General features: G+C 37.4%; 1 long non-coding RNA gene across 1 annotated transcript; it reads right to left on the minus strand.

The window, feature by feature from the left end:
* Positions 1-1,980: 1,980 nt before the first annotated feature.
* On the minus strand, positions 1,981-22,496 carry LOC148213779 (uncharacterized). Its single transcript, XR_015793669.1, has 3 exons — positions 22,409-22,496; positions 3,263-3,447; positions 1,981-2,050 (listed from the first exon to the last, which is right to left on the minus strand). It is a non-coding gene; the product is annotated as an uncharacterized LOC148213779 (long non-coding RNA).
* Positions 22,497-23,322: the final 826 nt, after the last annotated feature.

Genomic DNA, 23,322 nt, shown 5'->3' on the forward strand with positions numbered 1-23,322 from the left:
TACTACTAGAACATCCCTGATAGATGGTCCTCCATCTATTAGCAAACCTTTGTGATGTCTAACCAAATTCTACTTCCTTGTAATTAAACACATTGTTTTGTGCCTTGTTTTCTGGAGTAGCTCTGAAAAATTCTGCCTCATCTTCCACATTACAGCCCTTTCATTATTAAAAGACAGCTATCATGTTTCCTCGCAGGCTTCTCATCATCAGCCTAAAGGTACTTAATGTCACTAAATGTTGCTTATTAGTTTTTCTTCCAGGCCCCTTGTTATCCTGGTTATTCTCCTATGGACATGTTCCTAAATGTGGTGTTCAGAACCAGAAGCAATATGTTAGGTGTGTTCTGACCAACACAGAACAGACATGAACACTGACTTCTCTTGAAGCAGTGAGTACACTTCTGTCGATGCAGCATAGGATTGCATTTGCTGCTGCTGCTGCTGCTGCTGCTGCTGCTGCTGCTTTCTGTAGCTGCATCACACTGTTGGCTCATGTTCAGCTTGTGACCTACATGAGCCTTTTCATTTGTAGCACTGCTCAGTATAGTCTTCCCTAGCCTACACTATTTGAGTTTTCTTACACAAGTATAGAACATTGCATTTCTCCTGTTGAAATTATTTTTGTTGCTTTTTTGTCCAATATTACAGGTTGTCAACATCCTCCTGAATCTTAATAGTGACTTCTAAGGTATACCCCCATCTTTGTGTCACTGGGAGCCAGTGTGGTGTAGTGGTGAAGGTGCTGGCCTAGAAACTAGGAGACTCTGAATTCTGGGCCTGCCTTAGGCATGAAAACTGGCTGGGTGACTTTGGGCCAGTCACTCTCTCTCAGCCCACCCCACCTCACAAGGTTATTGTTGTAAGGAAAATAGGAGGAGGAAGGAGTATTAGTATGTCCGTTGCCTTTGCCCCCCCCCCCCCGCAAAGGGATAAAAATCTAATCATCATCATCATCTGCAGATTTGGTAATTAGATTTTCTAATTCCTCATCTACATTTTGTATAAATATGTTGAACTGCACAGGACTTAGAACTGTAGAACTGTAGTATAATACTCAACACTTCTTTCAGTTTGATGCAATGCCACTGACATTCACTTAGGAATTATTTTTCCACCAGAATTAGTATTATGCTTCTCAGTATTATGCTTGTTCTCCATGATTTCTCAAATATCACAGAAAGGGGCATGGAAGTTACATCCATAAGCTCTTTCAATATCTTGGATGTATTGGTTAGGTCCTGAGGCATAAATTTGAGCATGATAGCCATGTGTAACCATCTTGTTACATAGGCTGTGTTACCTATGTTGTTAATGTTTTGCTTCAATCTATTTGAACACAGTTCCACTTTGGTGAAAAGACCAAGGCAAAGTAGGAGTTTGATCTTTTCCCATCACTTGTTACATTCCTATCATCCTCTCCTAAGAGCAGTCCACCCCTTTCTTAGGCATGTCCCTTTTAACTCTTAGTTCAGTCATGAGCTTCTTATGCAGCCACAATGGTTTCTTAAGCTTCTGCCGTTTGTTTTTCTCCTGGCCACACTCATTCCAGGTCAGAGAGCTGGTCGCCAAGCATGCCATTTCAGACAAAATGTATCCTTCAGCTTCCTAAAACACCTTCCCCTTCAAATAATCTCATTTATATAATAGTTGTAGCTGGAGTAATGATGCTCTTTAAGCTAGGACTGAACCAAAATGATTCTTTCAATTTTGGCACATTGTTTAAATTTGGGAAATATTCTAGCAATTTTGCAAGGCGAAGTGTGGGTCCAAGTTGCTGATAATAGCCCTTTGTAATCCTAGCAGCTCTTGATACTACTAAGTACCACCCCCATTTTTTGTTGTTGATTCTTTACAATATCTCAAACATTGCTCTCTCTCTTACTCATTGTCATTGCACTTCAGTCTTGTGCCATAGAGCCTATTTCTTCAGCTTTCTGTTCTACAATTTACCTTCCAGGCATTCTCTTATCACTTACTCACTTTGTCAATATCATCCACGAACCATGGTGTCCAGAACTGAAAGGACTTGTCCAGGTATGCTATGCCCAAACTAAAATGGGAGAAATAGTAGGAGAAATAATAGAAGCAGCTGTCATGAATTGTTTCCCAGATGCAATGACAGTTCTGTGATTTAAAAGGAGCCTCACAGTTTGGACCACATGGTATAATGGCATCATTTTGCCCATAACATCTCCTGGGTACTAACCACTGCACTACGAGCCATATATTGGTAGTACCACTGTGGTCATGTCTCCTGATGGGCACTATGACAAAATACTGTATTAATCTCTTTGCAGCTGAAACTCAGGGGAAAAAAAATCCCCCTTTCTATTCTGACACTGTGAATAGTGGCAGTCTTCCTTTTGTTGGCTACCTCTAGTCTCTCAATGAAATTATTGAAAACTATCCTTTTTTTTTTTTTTTTGCTTTTTTTTAAGCAAAAGCTTTTCTCAGAGAATTCTGCAGACTAAAGTAACAATTTACAAGGTTGACAAACATGTTTCAGAGCCCAGGGATCGACTTGGTTTCATTCTAGGCTATTTTCGGAATGAAGCGTGTTATGCATATGTGTGTGTATGTGTGTGTAAGAGAGAGAGACAGAGACAGAGAAAAGGAGAATTATCCATGTTGCTACAGTAAATGTTTCTTTTTCAAAAACATATCTAGCCATAACTTCCCGAAACTCTTCTCTTTCATGGCAGATGGGATACTTATTACAAATAATAAAATCTCCTGTTATGTGTTTAGACTCTCCAATACAAGAAGGAGCTCCTGACCTTTTCAAATGAATCTCAAAGCCATAGCTATAATATCAGTGTACATAGAACCAGTACCAATTCATTTCACTTGTTTATTTAGCCATTTTATTCACTTAATCCCTACAAGCTTGAGGCACTGAGTAACATGACATGAAAACTAAATATGATAAAAAGAATCACAACAGAGTGTAAGCAGCATGCTGTAGCCAATTACATTAGAAAAATACTAGGGATGTGCAGAATTCTTGAAATGATCTATTCTGGAGAACTCCAGAATGTTCTTTTTCCTTCTAAACCATGCGGACCTGGAGGCAATGCAGCAGTTTCTAGAAGTGAATTCTCCAAATTGGATGCAGTTTGAAATTTGCATGAAATAGGTCTATTTTGGGGGCAGGCCACCCCAGGAACACTTCAAACTGTTTCCAGTGTGGAGGGCTTATTTCCAGAAACAGTGAGTCACCCCTCCCTGCACGCTATGGAAGAGAATGCTATCTTTTTCTTACCTTAGGAAGGGAAATGCTTTAATTTTCTTGTGGTCAGGACCTGATACATGGAAACGTTAATGTTCAAAGCATTATAGTCCCTTGTTTCTTATTAAGCCTTCATATGTCCCAGCCTGTTTTGGCCTGCTTCATACAAAAACATCCAGCTGTTGTGGAAATGGAAATGTTGTCCACATCAGAAGTATCTGTGGATGAAAAGGAATGCTTTTGAAACTCTATAATTTGGGGGTCTTACTACACAGATATGGTTTGTTTCAGGAATACTTTGTATTCAATAGTTCAATCATCTGGAAACTAAGACTCTGAGAAAGGTATGAATATGTCACTTTAAAGGGATATAGATTACTAGTAATGAATATTTCAATATGTTTAACAAACACAACGATTACTGTTTATTTTCATTTCAGATAACAGTTTGCTGGGTCCTGTTTTTCCCCCTAGAAATGATAAATTCTGTCGTCAGTTGAAAAGGACATCAACAGTGTTTTTGTTTTCTAAAGCAAATTGGATTATAGAGGCAGCAAAAGATAAGTTTTTTTTTAAATAAGAACAAGAGTAAAAGAACAAAAGCCTGTATATTTTAAATACAGGTGTACCTTGATTAGTTACTTTTTAATAACTAATGAATAGTCTTTAATAACTGAAGTGAGGCACCTTCAGATGTATTGGAAATGCCTGAGAACTATGGGAATTGTAGTCTGAACTCTGACAAGGCAGTTCGCTTATATCCAGGGACTCTGCTTCTGAGGTCTTAGAGCTGATTGTTGCTATAACCCAATTTAATATCTAGGCAAACTATTAGCATACATCCTACTGATGTATTGGCTGTTTTGCTGCCTTGTGGGATCCCTACCCAAATTGAACTGATCTGATCTGGAGGCTGGTGTTGGAGCTCCTATGCCTGTTGTTACTGGGTGACTTCAATCTCATGGCCTCAGGGCTGGGCTGGGTAGAATTCAGAAGGAGTTTGTGGCCTCCATGATGTCCCAAGCAATCCCAAATCACTTTCTGTGTATATGAGATTAACTGCGACCTGTGATCTCTGTAGAGTAAGCAGACCAATTAAGATGGTATGCCTCAGGTGCCTTATGGATCTGGATGGTTTCTGGCAGGCAACTGGGTTTTTTTTCCAGAAACGTTGCAAGGTGTTCCACTGAGTACTAGGTTAGCCACTAGCAATGGGAAGTGAACTGGGTATTTAATCTGATTGCTTCTGAGAGGCCTTTCTCTGGCCAATTTTGGATGGTTTCCTGGTTTACCAAGTAGAGGTATGCAGAAGAGATGCCTATAGCACGATGGAGAAAGGATCGTGTATAACAGACTCAAATTTAAGCCTGCATCATAGCAATAATGGAGGTGAAACATCACTCCTTCTCCCCCCTGACTGCTTGGTGAGTTGTTGGACAGCAACCTCTTGGGGACCGTGCAGCAGTTAGATCTCCTGCCTTGCTTCTATGACTATTTTGTAGAGCGCTTTGCCAATAAAATCACTCATGGTCACCTAAATCTCAGTTCCTCATGGATGAGTTTGACATGGTGGTGGGGCAGAATCTTGCTATATTATCTGGGGCTCCTTATGGTTTATCATCTCTGATGAGGTGGATAGATTGCTCTCTGGGTTTTCCCCAGCCATTTGTGGGTTGGGTCTATGTCCCTTCTGGTTCCTTTGGAGCCATGGTATATGTGACAGATTGGATCCAGGACTTTGTCAATGCCTCTTTTTGAATGGAATAATGCTGACCACTTGAAAGATATTTTGATACATCCCTGTCTTTCAGAGGACTTCCTGGATCCATCTGTATTTGACAACCATTGCCTTTTCTCTAACCTTCCCTTTTGGGGGAAGATTATTGAGATGTTTGTTGGTGTAGAGCTTAAGAGCAACACAGAAGAAAGAGAACATTCGGACCCTTTTCACTCAGGATTCAGATCTCCCGATAAGACAGAGATGACATTGGCCACTCTTGTGGACCTTTGTTAGGAACTGAATGTGCCCCTTCTATTCCTCTTAGACCTCTTGGCAGCCTTCAGTGCTATTGACCATGGCATTTGTAGCTGAGTTATTATTTCTTTGCACAGTCCAGCAGATTGGGATGGACAATGTTAGGAATTTAGGAATCTGGACTACTTGTGCATCCTTCAAGTTGGTGACCGAGAGGCTGATCCCTAGTGCTAGGGCAATTATGCCATTGACTGTGGCTGATTTATTAGCCTAGCATTGGATCAATAAGTCTATTTGTCTGAATGCTGGAAGAGGCTCCTCCTTAAATCTTATATTTCATGGTATTGTTGGATACAATATGCTATGCTGTGAGCATGTTATCAGGTTTTCAAATGTATCAGAATTTCTCCCCATACTATCATCTTTTCAATGCATTGCTATGGTTTGTTCTTCGGTGCTTCTGTCATAATGCCTTGTCTCACTATCCCATTACCAGGAGATTTTGCTTCAAAGTACTGTAAAACTCTACTCCTTCTGCCCCATGGATACAATTTTGTTTCTTATGATAATATGAGCTGCTTTGAAATAGATAGTAGAATGTAATCCTCTGCTTTAAAGGATGATTCACAGTATAGCAGTCAGTAGGAAAAAACGGGATAGGCTTTGATCCCAAGTATATTAACATTTTAGTAGAATATAAATTCCAAGAACTGCATTTAGGATGGTGTTGTTAGAGGAACATAATCTATGTCATGGGTTTTCTCAGACCCAAAATGGTCCAACATAATTTATAGAAAAGACCTTGTTACAAGTTTCATCACCTGGTCTACTGGGAAAGCATAGCATTCTAATTTTGTGGCATAAAATTGTGGTAAGAATTTTTAAGCATTAGCTTTAGAGTGACAATGAATGATAATTAAAAGAATAAATTGTACTTATCACATTCTTCCAGGTGGAAAAACAGCTATGAGTTCTTCAGCAAAAACTGTCAGGGAATGCTTGATAACATTGAGACAGCCATTTGTCCCAAGGCTTTTAGCAAACAACTAATTTCATATTTGCTACAAAAAGTACAAGTCCCACATTCTGCTTGTTCTGTGGCATCAGAGGTATCATTAACAGGACTGAAATTCTGAAGCTTATTAGTCGATTTCTTGAAAACTATTAAATTAAAATAAGAGTTTGCTGCATAATTATTTTTCAGTGGACTTCCAGGGTAATTGCAGTTTCATCTCCAACCCATATAATCCATACATTATGGTTTATTTACTTATTGCAAATTATTCTCCTCTCTCTGCTATTGTTTTTTGCTCATTCCTATGGCTCCTGTTACATGGTAGGAGGAATAAACTTATACAGTAACTGTATGCCCATTTCCTGAGGATAACCTTACTAAACACTTTGGGTCAATGCCTTCTTCCTCTTTCACATTTCCTCCATCAGATACAGAAGCTGACTAGATTTTCAACTGAACTTTACTCTGGTCTTGATAATGAAATAGCATCTGCCATCCCTCATAAGGATAAGAGGTAAGTGGAAAGAATCAGTATAGGTAATATGACACATGGTTCTTTCTTTCAACCAATGGAAACAACCAGGGGTGGGGTTCAGAGGACTGATGGCACCCCCTAGCAGTTGCTGCTTGAAGTGGTTGCCTCAGTCTTTGTAATGGGAATTCTTGCCAAAGGAACTATTGCTTCTGAGTCAACAAGCAAAGGGTTGGGTAAAAGTTTTGAAAGGAGGTCGTGCCTGTTATATTGCCCTTTCCCAGTTGTTGATTCACGTGCTGTCTTCTACGAAAGTTCATCTTAAATCCTGTCTTCAAAACCAGGGTCAGCTTCATTTATTAAATAAGGTACTTTCAGGATATATCCCTGTATTATAGGATTTTAATAATACAATAATAATGTATAGGATAATACAATATAGAACACAAAGAATCAACAGATATAAAAATAGAGAAAATAAATGTTAACAGGGTCAAGTTTTTCAATGATATTACTCGTTGGTTTATATAAATCATTAAAAAAATAAAATAACAAAATAACAAATGCACTTAAGTGTCCCTTATTTTCCAGCTTATATGCATATACATTCTAATTACAGGAAGGTAAAATGTTTTTGGGTGACAACTTCATTAAAGGACTTAAACATAACACCCCCACACACATGCCCATATACATGGAATTGATCAGTAAAAAAAATAATGTGGTTAAGATTTCTAGTATGGACCCTTTTCTTAGTTTTTTGTGTGCACAGTTACTATGAAAGACTAAGAGAATGCTATACCCTTGGACCCAAGTTAAAGTAAAAAATCAGGATCATTTTTCACCTTCCTAGTAATCATGTGCCATTTAAGGCAATAATATTGGACATGTAGTTCACTTATAGGCAGACAGAAGAATGCCTTCTTGGTCCTCTTCAGAAATTCATGATGCAAATATTAACATTGGGAAAGGTGGCATTCCTTTTTTATATACTGTATTCTAAAAATGAGGTGTGATGACATTATTTAGAAGCGGCTATGTCAAACATGCATTAGTATAATACCACTTCTTCAATACTTCTAAGTGAGATCAGAATAAGCAACTATTCACCATTGCTTGCACTAACAAATCAGTTGCTTAAATGCTGCATTATTGCAAAACTCAGAATAGAGCATTAACAGAGATTTGTTGTCGATCCTAAAACCTTTAACCCTGTATTACGTTACTAAAAGCCCTGTGGAAGTGCTTATGGAATATGCAAAAATGGCTATAGTATAACAAAACCCATGCATACTGCTTAGCATACCACAGCATAGCATAGCATAGCATAGCATAGCATAGCATAGCATAGCATAGCATAGCATAGCATAGCATAGCATAGCATAACATAGCATAATAACAGCCAAAGAAATATTTTTTTTTATGGAAGGGTGCCCATACATAGGTCAAGAAGGACACCATACCACAAAACAAAAGGTAAAGCGAAAGGGAGTGATTTTATTTTCTGATTTTCTACATTCATTGTTTACTTAAAGCACAGTATTTTTAACTATGTGCTCATTGCCTTGCTACAGAAAATGCATGAGAGAACATCATTTGCTGCCAGAGCAAGTTCTTTGCATATAGGTGGTCCGGTACTTTGCATCTGTATTATAGAGTGGAAATTTTTCTGTATGAATCCCTGAAGAAGACCCTGATCCATGTCCCTGGTACTAAGCTAGATGGACCTACCTTGTCACTGAGTACTTGGTAGAATCCCAGCTTATGTTCTACTATCCTGAAGGAAGACTGGTGGATATTTAATGGATGAAATTTAAAACAGGTCAATACCAAAGTCAAATTATGCCATTGGAAGATCTACAAAATTTGCTCGTTTTTTAATATGGATTTTAAATTAAGGCAATTAATGAAAACATGACAAAAAGTTATTCTGTCTTCTTTTTACTTTTGTTAGTACTATAAAATTTATTTATACTACTGGCACTACAAACAATAGCTTCTATATTTTAATATCAAGCCATTGAATTTTTCCATATATTCTAATGGGTATTCATCTTTACATTTATAAAACAAATAAATCCTGCAAATTCTGATAAAAAATTATTTCTCATTTTATTTTTTAAGCATATAAACTTTATCAGAACAAGCAGGGCAATAGGCCAAATTATCAAAATATTTCTACTGGTAGGCAGCTAAAACTTCATGCTAAAAGCACATAAAAATTAAAGTTCCCCCCCCTTTTTTTTTCCTTTTTATTCCTTTGATCAAATATAAGTAATGTCTAATTTTGATGATAATTCAAACCTTTGTTTCATTATTGCTATCATTTTGATAGAAACTCTCTCCAAAATGTTGAGACTTACTATATTCCCACCAAAGATCATTGTAATCAAAGTTCCTTTTTGATTACAGTCCCTCCAGCAACTCGCAGAGTAGTTATGTGTTATATATGAAATATAGCAGTTATGTGTCAATGATATGAAACCTTAAAATATATTTTCTGCATTAACGTAAGAACATAATTCTCCAGATCTCCATAAGGGTTGTCATGTTGTATCATCCACCTGCTTGAATAAACCTGATTCCCAAACTTGTTTTAAATCTCATGTATATTTCCAACAAATATGCATACATGTTTGATATTAACTCTTTAGGTTGTACAAAATGATAATTTCTCAAAATTGGACAGTGGGTAGTTATTAAGTTCCACCATCCTCTTTGTTCATAAAAATGAGTTTACTTGAGGACAAGGTAACTATGGCACTTGATAGCCTAATCGTTGCTGTATCTCCTCCTTGCTTTTAAAAAATCCCTTATTCTATATAGGTCCTTCTTTTTCCACAATTTCAGCACTCAGAATGAGTCCATAGGATAAGCTGGAGGTGAGGTGTCCAGTAGCCTCTCTGTTTTTTATGGGCAGCCATCCCCAACCTGTTGATCAACTGTCCCATCAACTTGCTTTAATAGAGGCTTAACATAGCATGAAGACTACAGTTTTGAATGAGTGCAAGTATGCTGAACAGCTGATCCACAGCTAGAACAGTCAGATGGTAAAACCAGAGTCCTTGCTCTTACTCTTTCTTGTGTGGCCTCTTTACCTTGCTGTTTCCCAGTTGTTTGACAAGCTACAAGATATTCTCTATAAATTAATTGCTGGTAGCTCTGCCCTTTTCTCTCCTCCTGGTGAAGAAAAAGAAAAATGGCAGCAAAGAAATCATCAATGGCAGCACAGGAACCAGGATGCTATGAGTGCCTGCATGCGCAAACCAACCCAAAGTGGCCCCAAAACGCCAAACTGTTCCCACCCCCCTAAAGGTCACAATGGGTAGAATAGTTAAAGAGCATCAGAATGGGCTCATCATGACATTACAATGAATTGCTGCCGGCTTAAGGGAAAACACAACTTGAAAATACTAGCTGAACAGCTAAGGACAATTTGAGCCCCTCTTACACATCAGGTGGAAACAAGAGGAAAGAAACATTATAGGGATATGACGGAATAAAGAAATTGCCAGAGCATGTTCATACCATTGTAACATACAAGTGGAGAAAGGTCCTATGCATCTTGTAAATTTGACAGTTCTACGTTCTTGGATCCACTAAATCTGAGATGGACAACTTTTGGGTAACACACTTTTTTATCAGCTGCTTTTGGTGGCTAACAGTCACAGGGGAGCACGATAATGCCACAATGGTATCACTGGAAAGAACAGGGTTAGGATTTTTATCCCTTTTTCCCAGTTTGTAGAAGTAAAATTGGCATATTAAGCTTACTGGGGATTTAACACAACATTTGACTAAAAAACAGTATTACAAAATTGTTTTACTGCTATTTTGGTGTCATAATCTCAGGGACCTTAAGGGAATGCAAAAAAAATGCCTGGGCTTCCTGCAGTTCGTGAGTTGCCCAACTCTGCATTATGTTCTCTTGGAATATCAATGTGCTTTCCGCAAAGCAGATTTGCACAGCTAGCAAACCCATCCCATAGTAGATCCTTTGAGGCTTCAAAATGCAAATTATAAAAGAAAGAACTGTTCTCTGGATGCTTCCTTTGCCTGTAGCTTGCTGGGTATGGAAGAAATAAAATAAACACAATATTTCTGATTCATTTCCCTATAAATGCAATGAAGCTAGAACAGACACAATTGCTACCCATGGGTATTTGAAGCAGAGGCTCCTGCCATATTTCATCTCTTAATGCACCAAGGATTTCAGAGCTGTTTATTCTTTCTAAAACTCAGTAACTAGTTATTGTTATTTTAAACCATTTTTTAAAAAAAAAATCATATGAGTGATAATTGAATTTTAATATCATTACTGGATTAGAGGCCTCCTGGCACCTAGCAGCTTTAATAAGATTGTAGCAAATGGTTTATGAATTATAATATTCCGTTTTTTTCAATGGAAGATGAAAACTAGCTGCTAATATGTAATAAAGAGATTTAAAGTCTCTTTCTCATGAGTGGTGAGAGATATGGCTTAGTTTGCTTCTGGAGTGAATTTATACTATAAAGTATTTATTTCAGTGTCATAATATTTATTGGTATAAAGTATCTGAATGAGATGGGAGACTAAGAGACAGAGCAGAAAATTGTCCTCCTGAAACCAGTCAGTTCAATGACTTCATATATGGAAACTTGCACTGGTTCCAGCTATTGATCATCCTATGGTGCTGATTCCACCTGCAGACTGCTTCAGAGTATTTAAGTCATGATTAACATTGACCCCATGCCCAAGAGATGGCAGCAGGGAAAAATGGATTTCTTGAAGTAACTCCCAGTGATATTTGAAGGCAGATGGCTTTTACTGCCTTGCCATTATTCTCCAGAACTGTGACAATCTGGGTCTGCTTCATTCCAATTGGTCATCTGGCCATCACTATACCACCACCCCTGAGCTTAGAGTTCATATTGCAGTCTTTAATTTCCAGAATTCTTCTGCTTTATCTATCTTATATCATGACAGCTGGATGGATCATTTATTGAAAGAAACTAGCCCTTATGTCTCTTAGTACTACAAGCAACCTCGTTTCAACTGTGATTAACTGTTATTTGAAAGAATTGGACACCAGATGAACAACCTGGAAAGACTAATCTTTGCTGAGTTACATTCTGTGAAGCAGGATGGTATCAGAGCAGAATGGTAGAGTTTTTGATGGCAAGGTTCAGTGAAACTCAGCTTTTTATAGTATGAATCACTCTGGAGGAACTAGCAATATCCAGATATGTAAAGATACATTACAGTAGGATCAAGAGCAGAAACCTAGGATAGAATAAATAACTGTAAATAAATCTCCTTAAATCCTTTGTTAATATTTCTTGTGTTAAATTATCCTACCTCAGTAGCTTGCAAAGTTAGGAACAATATTCATCATATATTTTCAGTTCCACACTTACTCATATTCCTACATGCCTTCAAAGATTTTTCAGAAGAGTAGCCATTTTTTTTTGAGCCAATCAACTCAAATCAATCAATTTCTTGCCCTGTGTCCAATATCTCTTGAATTTCACATGCAGAATCGTCATGCTTTGTCATGGACCTAGAGCCTTTTTTGTTATTTCACTGCTAAGGAAATTGTGCCTTATAAATTATATCCAAGGGAATAGATTACTATTTTCAAACTGGGAGACAATTTCATTAATTCATTAATTCCTTCACTGCAAAGCTTTCCCTCTATTTTGATCAAAATCCTATTGTTCGTGAGAGAAAGGACATATAGGAAGTCATTGAACCTACTGGTTTCAGGAGGACAATTTGTGCTCTGTCTCTTAGTCTTCCATCTCATTCAGATATTTTATACCAATAAATACTAATTAAGACACTGAAATAGATACTTTTACTTCTTTCACAGTCAAAGGATATAAAACAGGATTTTGGGGGGAAGATTTGTTTTGGCAGAGGGAAGAATGAAAGTTGAAGGCAGGTTGGCAGTATTGAAGATGTAGCTTAGGAAGTGCTGACTCTGCATCTTTTTTTCCTATTGATCACTGGAGACATTAGTACTATAAATAGCAAGTATTTATTTTATTTATTTATGTATTTATCAAATTTATAAGGCTACCCATCTCACTAAAAGTGACTCTGGGTGGCACATAACAAATAATTAAAAAAATAGGTATGTGAAAACAGTCATTATTAAAAAATACAAAAAACGACAAGGCACAAGAGCGAATTAATGTTAAGTATGTCTTTGTCTTTCTGATTCTCTCTCTCTGTCATATTCTATCTAATCCTCTTTTTAACTATGCCCTGCTCTCCTCCTCTTGGTTTTCAGTACTTCCTTCTTCTGTTTCCCCCACTGTTAGAACAGAAAACAAAGAGATGCAGGCTTTCTGTCATAGGACATAATCTCCCCAATGAAGTTACTTGTCCTTTTGGATTTCTCTATATACTCTTAATGGACTTGATTCTACTTGCTCACATATGCTTTGCTAAATATGGACTCCACTAGATGAATTGGAGGATTCCATTCAAGAGTTATTTGAACAGTTTCTCTTCAAGAACATCCAAGCCAATCATAATTATCCAAGTTTTCAATTTGTTAGGAAAAGGTAGGAGGGATCCCAAGTTACAATTTTGGGGGACTCACTCATCACTCTTCTCCAGGGCTAAAGACTAACATTAAACAATATGTGTTGACCCAGTGTGCTGTCAGAAACATGCCCCATGCCCTATTTTTTTCTCTTGTTCTTTTGACATTAGTCGAAATCACTTTGACGTTCCTAGACAGGAGATTCACATATTGGTAAATTTCAGGCTGATTAATCAGTAGGACGGAAAAAAATCTGCTTTAAAATTAAAATCTGGCACATATTTGAAGAAAAAAACTGATTAATGAAGCAGCGGGATACTAAGACCTCCTGCTAGTATTAATAAATTTAAGTTTCTGTAGCTATCCCCATCCAGAGAAACACACTGATCATAAGCTGTCATCTTGTGAACACTTTAATATGGAACTCAGGATTCATTAAGTATTTATGAAAATTTAGAATAGTCCTGAGTGGAGACTTTCTTCCATAACAAAGCAAGAACATGCAAATTGACTTTGATTATAACCAGATATTAGAGGCACAGGAGAGAAAGAAGGAGACAGATTTATAATAATAGGGCAGTGTGTTAATACTACTTTTCTTTCCAAAATAACAGCCCAATAATTTCTTAAAACAAAAGTACAAACACAAGTACTAGTAACCTGGTTTCAGGAAGAAAAGCAGGTGATCTACTAATTCATTAGAAACATTTATTTACATTTAATCTTCAATGTATTTATTCTGCATTAGTTCCCATGGGATCCATAAGGACAGGATTATGAAATTAATTTTCAGTAGCTGCCAGCAGTTGGCATATATTTACAACAGTAAACAAGAAAGCCCAGTCATCTAGTCCTATCAGCATTCTTTTAAAATCAGCTATGAACCTCATTCACCATTCAAGGTTCTCTGCATTTGTTACCATCTTATTAGGGGATCTCTTGTGAGGGCTGGAAAATGATAAACTATAAATCAGAAAATTCCTGTGATAACAGAGGAGAAATTGAGGATTTAACAAATGTAACTGCAGCATGCTGTTATTCACATGAGGCCCACCCAAAAAAACCCATAGGCTCATATGACACTGGTAACATTTGGAGAATTGTTAAAGAAACAGCAAAGGGTATAGAAGAAGGCTTATTGCAGAACTGTAACCCTCTATAAAGCTGCCTCCAGTACATGAATCTTTGGCCCTCTACGTGTTGTTGAGTTATAAGCTACTCTCCATTATATGACAGATGCTGAAAGTATTCAGTAACATCTGGAAGGCCACAATTCCCTATCCTGTTTGAAAGATGTAGCTAACAGCCTCTACCTTATATTCCTCACTCAAAACAGGGAGAACACTTTTATATCTCTTATACATGGAATAACAAATAGTAAGCCTTTGCACTCTGTTCACATCAGAATCTATACTGGTGAGGGAAAAAAACAGGTGCGACACTTTTCTTGCCAAAAAACAATACATTTATTCCAGTGAAATCCTTACTGGCAGGCCAGTTGTAGACCCAAAGGATTTGTTCTGCTTAAAAATGCCCAGGGTGAAAGCTTCCAGTGCTGCATACTAGGCTTCCAATGCAGAGTGGAAATGCTGCACTTACCTTTGCAAACAGGGAATGCCAGAAAGAAGCTGCGTTTTTTTTTTTTTTTTTTAAGTAGCATGTAGTTGACTGTAAAGTCTCCACTGCTTTTGGTAATGTCCTTAAAGAGATGGTGCATTTCTTCTGACCATATCTTAAGGTAGAAACGGGGAAAATAGTAAGTCAAGAACTTGTGCAGCTTTGCAACCATCAAAGTTATGAAAACAGAGAGTTTTTCTCAATGTAGAATCCGTCAGAAATTGAAATTATTCTTTCTATAGGGAAATATTCCTACCAAAATGCTTTTAAAACTCTATTTCTGAGGACACCAGGAGGTCAATTTCATAGGTAATGCACATGGTAAATAGAAAGAGAGAGAGAGATGAAAATTCATTTTTTAAAAACCCATTCTTCCAAATTAAGATCTCTGTTTTTGTGCTTCATCAAGAAGTTTCATCTCTTTGATATAGATTAAAAATGAAACTGACTTTAAAAAGAAACAGTTTATCACTTTGAATAATTTTTATGTTGCTCAGAGGAAGCATATTTTCTTTGGGAAGAAAATTAGATTTTTAAAATCAAAATCTTTTGGGGCATATTTTTTCATATATTCCCAAGGGATTTTTTAACATATCTAGTTATTTTCCTTATTCTTTATTATTTTTTCCTTATTCATATTGTATTTTATTGTTGTTATATTGTAAGCCATCTGGAATCAGGCATTTCCTAAATTAAATAAATAAAATGTGCTACATATTCTGAAATATATTAAGTTACTCTCTTGTGAGATGGGCAGCTATACAAATATGATTAATTAATTAATTTAACAATCAGCAATCAATAAGTTAACTAGATATGGCAGGGTACAAATGTGGAACCATGTATGTGAAATGTGTCTCCTGCCCTTGATAAATTTCTACTTTTGACACTGAGATCTTTTGTTCAGGTCTCATACCTCCTAGCCATACATTAAGCCATCCCTCTGAGTTACAAACAACCATTAACAGTTCCTTATAGCGTTGTCAGAAACTGGAAGATTTCAGTAGTTGTTATTTACCATTATTTCACAGTCATTAGGCTTAGCTGTTCACCACCCATGTAATATTCTTCTCTTTTCAGGTGACACCTGGCAATGCATATCTTTGCTAAAGGGGGTGATTTTTATTTTTAATTTTTTAAATGCATTAAGATACTATCATGCCCATGCAGCTTTCAGATGTAAGCTTTGGTTTCTGCCCTTAATGAAAATAAGAAACTAGCCATCTGATTATACTGATCATGATCACCATAGTGATAATTCTGATAAACTGGTCAGCAGCCAAAGTTGGCAGGATCCCTGCAGTTCTCTATGTTAAACATTTGTGGCTGAGGTTCATGTATTGCTCCTGGCTGCAGGGTTTCCCTGAATGCTATAAATGTCCATTCATTGACAGGAGCATCTCTGATTGGGCAATGACTTTGTGTCAAGACTGGGAGACACACATCATTCTAAGGTAAACCAGAAACACTGGAACGGGACCAAGCCAGTAGTCAGGGCTGAAGTTAAGTAAAAATCAAACCCAGAAATCAGGATCAAATAAGTCCTTTGACATATTTAAGAACTGAAAACTAATAGGATATTCTCTTCTTCTGTTCCACTGTTATCTGAAGTTCATGAGAACAATGAGGTTTGAAAGAAGGCTAACCAATCTTCCTCTCCCTCTCTCCACACAACTCAGAATTCAAAATCAACTAGGAGTATGTATCAGTCACAATATTGAATCCAGGACTTTGATTTTGAATTTTAGGACTGCCCCATTTGTTCAGTTAAAAAAAAAAACACAGATTTTTCTGTGTGATCTGGAACATATATTAAAACAGAGCTTTGTTCATCCTACTGGCTAATATGAGTAAAACAAACAGGTCTAACTGTTTTGTTTTTTTAGCAGAATGAGATGGAATTTGAAGGCAATCTTTATTGTTGGGATTAACTCTACAGAATTTATTACTCAGAATTTGTGAAACAAGACTGATGGACCAAGATTATCCCCACTGATGTCCTTACCCAGCTCTGGAGGAGATAGCAAATTGCTATCTGGTTAGTTGGGCAGACTAACAATGGTTTTATGGCCAGTAGTGAGAGATTTGGAACCCCAGAATCCAAGAGAAGGAAAAATAACACCCAGATTAGTTGAACCCTAACCCTAATAAAATAGGCATAAAATTGCTTTGTCACATACAGTAGATAATTGCACTGTATTGTGTACCAAATTAAGGATGATAATGAAATACATCGTCATGCACACAAAGCACAGCTACACGTGTAGATACATACAGTTTAAAACTAAAATATATGAGACACCGCAGAAAGAACTTCACTGATATATAACTCTTAATAAATGATAGGGCCCAATAGGATCTATACATACAGCTACCTATAGCTGTGTACATACAGTATTTGTGGATATTGATGCCTATATCTATATTTGAGCAACTTGGATGTTTTTAGCATATTGATATGCAGAGCCATTCCATGAAGCATTGACTGAAGGGTGCTTGGAAGGTTCCAACTTGTTAACTTCTAAAGTTAATCCCAGGTTCAGGGTGAGGTAGAGATGAGAAGACAGATTTTTTGGACCTACCAATGTGTCCTGCGTCCTGCTTGTGTACAGTCTAAGTCAGTGTTGTCCAAACTTGGCCACTTTAAGATGAGTGGACTTCAACTCCCAGAATTCCCCAGCCAGCCATGCTGGCTGGGAATTCTGGGAGTTGAAGTCTACTCATCTTAAAGTGGCCAAGTTTGGACAACACTGGTCTAAGTACAAAAAGGTTACTACCAATACAAACTCAAATATGTTTCTATATTTTTGAAACACTATCAGTCTCTTCCAAAAACACCCTCTTGTCTTCAAAATACAGTGTGCTGTAACACATGCATTAACACTCTTTAAAAGGAAGGCAGCTTTGAATGAAATGAATATATGAAATTTAGTTTCTCAATAGAAACAAACCAATAGTTTGATCAAAAATGGTTTCATTATTGAAAAAAAATCAATTTTTGATCAGTTATTAGGTCAATAATTATGAACCAAATGTATTTAATGGGTTTTTTAGGTTAGATTAATGATTAATTTAGATTTAAATTGTATATTACCTACCATGCTTTCCTTCCTTTTACTTGAGATAAATTGCTGTCAGGTGTCCTTTGATTTTCTTCTATTTTTCTACAGTCCCTACTGGGGGGAAAAAATGAGGATGCAATGCCAGACAAAATTAATGTGAATTCAAGATATCCATTTGCAAACCTTCTTGTAGAAGAATAATATTTTTCAGCTAAGACACCATTCTTTCAATTTTATCTCTTTTAAGCAGCAACAGTGGCATTCCGTGGTCAACAACACTATTGACCAGTGTATAAATTCTAATGTTTTCACTATATCTGTACAATAAATCATATGGTTCTCTCAGCTCAAGACATACTGCATTGATCATTTACAAAACCTGAACCATTTAGTAGATCTCTGGCACTACCCTATGTGACATGTGTGATCCATTTATAGTTCAGCTGTCTGAACTCTGAAGTTATATAATTAAGGTGTCAGGTAAAAAGTTTTGTAGTTTGTAGTTCAGTAATGCTAATCTGCTTTATGTACTCGCTTAGGTCTCAGCATATCTCCTGGGATTATGAACACAAAGCAAATAGCAACAAGATAAAGAATTCAGGTATCTATAATGGAATATTTGAGAGGCTTCTTTTTGCCACAAACCAGCTAAAGCCCTCCAAAACATCTTAAGCAAACCAAAAGACCCAGTAGCCCAAGAAGAAAAAACAGGAGTCATCTACAACATACAGTGTAAGGACTGTAACAAGCACTATGTAGGACAGACAGGCAGAAGGCTAGCAGAGTGTATCCATGAACACCAACTAGCAGTCAGAACACATAATGAAAATTCCTTAATCTCACAACACATGGACAGACCTAAGCATAGTTTCAACTGGGAAACTATCAGCATCTTAGACCAAGCTAAATCCAAAAATGTGAGGGAATTCTTGGAAGACTGGTATTCAGATAAGGCAGCCATCAACAGGCACATAGAGACAAACAACATCTACACACTATTCAAAAGAGACAATAAAAAGGAAACAAAAGACCAGAACATCTCCTCACCAGCAATCATCACCCAGATAAGCAGAGATTAACACCAAGATTATCACCAAACATAGAATAAAGCAGTAAACAATACCCTAATCAAGGAAGTACTGGGGCGGGGGGGGGGGGGACCACCGACACAGGCAAGGCAAGCCACTGCATATAAACAGAGAGCAAACTCCACTCCATTCTAGCACTGAAGATGTTACCTAGCTGGGTGATGAAATGTTTGCAAGAAAACATTCAAGCTCAGAGAACCCCAAGGACTCTACTCTGCCATCACTCTTCCTATATTAGACCATCTAATATTGTTTATATAAAGATGGAACTTTACATTACCCTGCTTTCAGTTCAATATTTCAGCCCTTTCATATCCTTTTGAATCTTGAGTCTGTTTCCTATGCTAGCAATATTTCATACTGGATGTCACTGCAAAGCTGACAAACATCTGTTCTTCATGCTCATGCAAGTCATTTATAAAAGTGCTGAATTCAGCCCAAGACAAAACCCTCTTGCTCTCCCATTAAGGATCTCCTCTAGTTGATACAGAGACATTAAGTAGTAGTTTGTTAAGTATGGTTCAACCAGCTGTGGCTCCATCTACTAGCATTTTCTTAAATGCTTGAAAAAAAGGAATATATAGTTGCTTATGGCATTCCTGCAAGGCCATTAAAGAAAGATTAATATGGCTTGATTTGTTCTTCATAAATTATGGCTAGCTTCCAGTATTTAAAACATTCTTTTTGAGATGCTCAGAGGAAAAATTACAACCAATCATCTGTTTTTGAAATACAGTCAGTAGTGTCAAAAAATTATCTTTTCACTTGGGAAGGACAAAACTTGTCTTGAGTGTTTAGGCACCTCAGCTATTCTCCATGGCTGCTCAAAGAAAATTATCAGTAACCCTAAAATAATGCCTATACATCCTTCAGTATTTTGGGATGTAATTTACCTGGTCCTCCAGCACCCTGGAGTATAATTTATCTGCTATCTTCAACACACTTACAGAGAGTAGTTTTGTTTTGACAATTTCCTTGCCTGCCTTTGATTATAAACTCTTCCTTATATTACACTCTATTTTTCATATTTCTCAAGATAAAGATTGCTCTTCTTGCAGCAGACAATTGAGACTAAATATGAGCTTGAGAAATTTAGCCTTCAGTTCTCCCCATAGCCCATTAAAAATTTACATGTTCTCCAAGTAGTGAGCATACTTTACTTTATTCTTCTCTTTGTTATGGAATCCTTCGTAAAAACTCAACTCAACTTCCTAACCACATCTTTACTGATTGGCAACCAGGGCTATCACAACCTGGTAGGGCACCGCATGAGAGGGGGCACCAGTTACAAGTAAAAAAAAGAGAGGAGACACAATGTCACAATACAGGTTCACTGACTTTGCACATGCACACTCAGCCACCAAGACTGGTGATGGAACCTATACATGTGACTCAGCAGATGCTTGCATAATTCTTCTTATGTAATTATATTTAATAAATTTTGAATATTAAAAAAATATTTTGGGGGAACTAAGTGGAATTCTGCACAAGAGGGCCTTGTATGACAGCAGTGGCCCTATTAGCAACTTGTCATTTCTTGCTATATACTCCATCTTTTATATAAATATATTTTTGAAGAGTCAGCTTATGAGAAAGCAGTGTGCAGCCACAATGGTTTCCTCTGAAGTTTTCCATTTGTCCTCCTCAATCGCAACTTTTGCAGCCATGTGTTCAGTATTTCACTTGTCAGAACCTCCTATTTCTTAAATTCCTTTCCCTTTCAATCTTGTCCAACTTCTAGGACATTCAGAAACTGACTTTCCTAAAGTACAGCTTACATGTTCAACTATGACAGTTTTCATGTTCCTGCAATTTTTACTTCATCAATCAATTCTTACCTGTTGGATGGGATTATGTCCCCTTATTCCTTCTTCTGACAGATAAAGTGAGCAGCAAACAAGACAAAAATCAAACTTGTTTCAATTTCTTATTTTTAACAGAGATATCTTTGAAAAAAAGGCTTACCCTTTGAAAATGTTATGATTTGCTACAGAAAATGAACATCCATTCCAGAGAACTGCAGATCTACAGTGCAATATCAGTTTTGTGTTTCTGTTGTGCAAATTACAGCTTGCATTCTCAGGGTCAGGTATCTATGTTCTTTGGGATCCGTTCTTTTTGAACAAAATCTATCTTCATTCCCTATATCTCAACCATGCATTTCACCTCACCAACTCTCTGATAGCTGCCACATCACATTTACTAACCCATTTTAGAATTCTTTTTGTTAATACAGTGGTACCTCTACTTACGAACTTAATCCGTTCCGTGACTCTGATAGCAAGTCGAGTTGGTCGCAGGTCGAGGTAAATTTTCCCATAAAGTTCAATGCAAATATGGTTAATCCGTTCCGCCCTCTGAATTTGGTCGCATCCCAAAGCAAATTTTCCCATAAGGTTCAATGTAATTACTGTTAATCCATTGTGGCATCCGCAGACCACGCGTCAGGGGTGGCAAAGCGCCCACATGCTGCGCGGCGGGGTGGCAAAGCACCCGTGCGCCGTGCGTCAAGGGCGGAAAAACGCCCATGCGCCACGTGTCAGGGCAGCAAAACGCCCACGTGCCTCACGGGGCAGAAAAGTGCCCGTGCACCACGCGTCAGGGCAGCAAAACACCCGTGCGCCGCGCATCAGGGGCGGAAAAACACCCGCAGGCCATGTGTCAGGGACGGAAAAATGGCCATGGACCACGTGTCAGGGTGGAAAAATGGCCGTACCTCGAGGCGGAGTTTGCACATTGAGGTAAATTTTTGGGGCCGGAGCTGGTTGTATCTCAAAAATTTCGTAAGTAGGGGCGTTCGTAAGTAGAGGTACCACTGTATCTAAACAATGGAAGCCATGATGAAGCACAAACATTAATATATAGGCAGAGGAGCCAGGATGAAGCAGAAGCAGAAGAGCCTTACATGGTGCACTCTTTGCTACTTTTTTGATGTTTCTGGTAGCATCAGGTAGGGTGAAAGGATCCATGATCTTATCTCTTCCATTTTTTGCTGCTTTTTCCAGCTCTTCACCATCTTTCCCTCACGAATGGATTGGATGTGGCTGGAACTGGATCTATTGAGTTACTCTGCTGTTTTATCTAAACATGATCAAGTCCCAGAGTAATTTTATGTGAGATGGGCGGCTATATAAATACAATAAATACATAAATAAACAAGTTCCACCTACAATGTTCTGCTGCTTCCTTTATCAAGTATGGTCTTGTCTTTAATATTTGACTTAGTACTTAGTTCAAGGGTTTTGTCTTTCTTCCTCCACCCCATAGGATTTAAATTAAAGCCTTCTTTCTTGATTAGACTTGAAAGGCTCCTGCCATATTCTTTTCACTTCTTTATGGAGTTTGCCTTATCTCTTCTCAGAAGCCTATTGAATTTGTAACAAGGAAAGGTACCAAAGCACAAAGTTAGAAAATTACCTGGGATAATTGCCAGATCTAGCCACTAAGACAGATCGTTGAAAAGAGCTCTCTTCATTAACATGGCCAAAGCTATGGTTTCTTGTGATGACATCTGATGAAAGTCAGAAAGGGCAAGTTTACTTTTAAATGTAATGAGCTGTGTTACCAAAAGGTTAATTAGGGATTTCAGAGACTCTGAAGTGTGACACAATTTAATACAATATTCCAGCTACTGTACTGCTGATGTATGCATTAATATGATATATTAGCCACCAGTGAGCAGAATGAGACAGAAAATTACAGGCCTTCATGGGACTAGGGAAAACCAAGGCAGAAATATACATCATATTTAGGAAACAATTATTACAATATGTTATATCAGTTATCAGAAAATAGAACTCAATGTACATAGTTTTAAGAATTGCAGTTATCAGAAACAGTGATTTAACAAAGAAGTTTGCCTCCATTACTAACAAGATACTACAAAATGGACATACAGATAATTAACAACATATTCAGGAAAAAAAAATTCATCAGTGGATACTCACACTTAACAAGTAAAGAAGGGCCAATCTTTTTAGAATAAAAATGCTTCTTCAGTACTTCAAGGAGATAATTCATACTTCACAAAACAGCACTGGAATTCATGATGATCTTGATAGGATGGGGAAGTAACATGATAAATCTAAATGTAAAAATATAAAATTTCCTATATTCCCACATTATTTATAAATTTGCTGCAGGAAACCATTTTGTTCTTCTTCAACACTTGCTACCTGCCAGTGCTAAAATGTTGAACATTTTCGGCTATTGAATTTGGGCACCTGATAGAAAGTCCCTTTTTTTGTAATCTGAATGAACAGGTTCCTTGTCTATATGCAGGAACCTCTTGAAAAGGCAAAAACATTTATTACCACTTCAGGTTCATAAAA

Source organism: Python bivittatus, unplaced genomic scaffold, assembly GCF_059951505.1.
Source record: "Python bivittatus isolate LINGU-HERP-01145 unplaced genomic scaffold, Pbiv_v1 ctg000850_np1212, whole genome shotgun sequence".
In the NCBI taxonomy this organism is placed as follows: Eukaryota; Metazoa; Chordata; class Lepidosauria; order Squamata; family Pythonidae; genus Python; species Python bivittatus.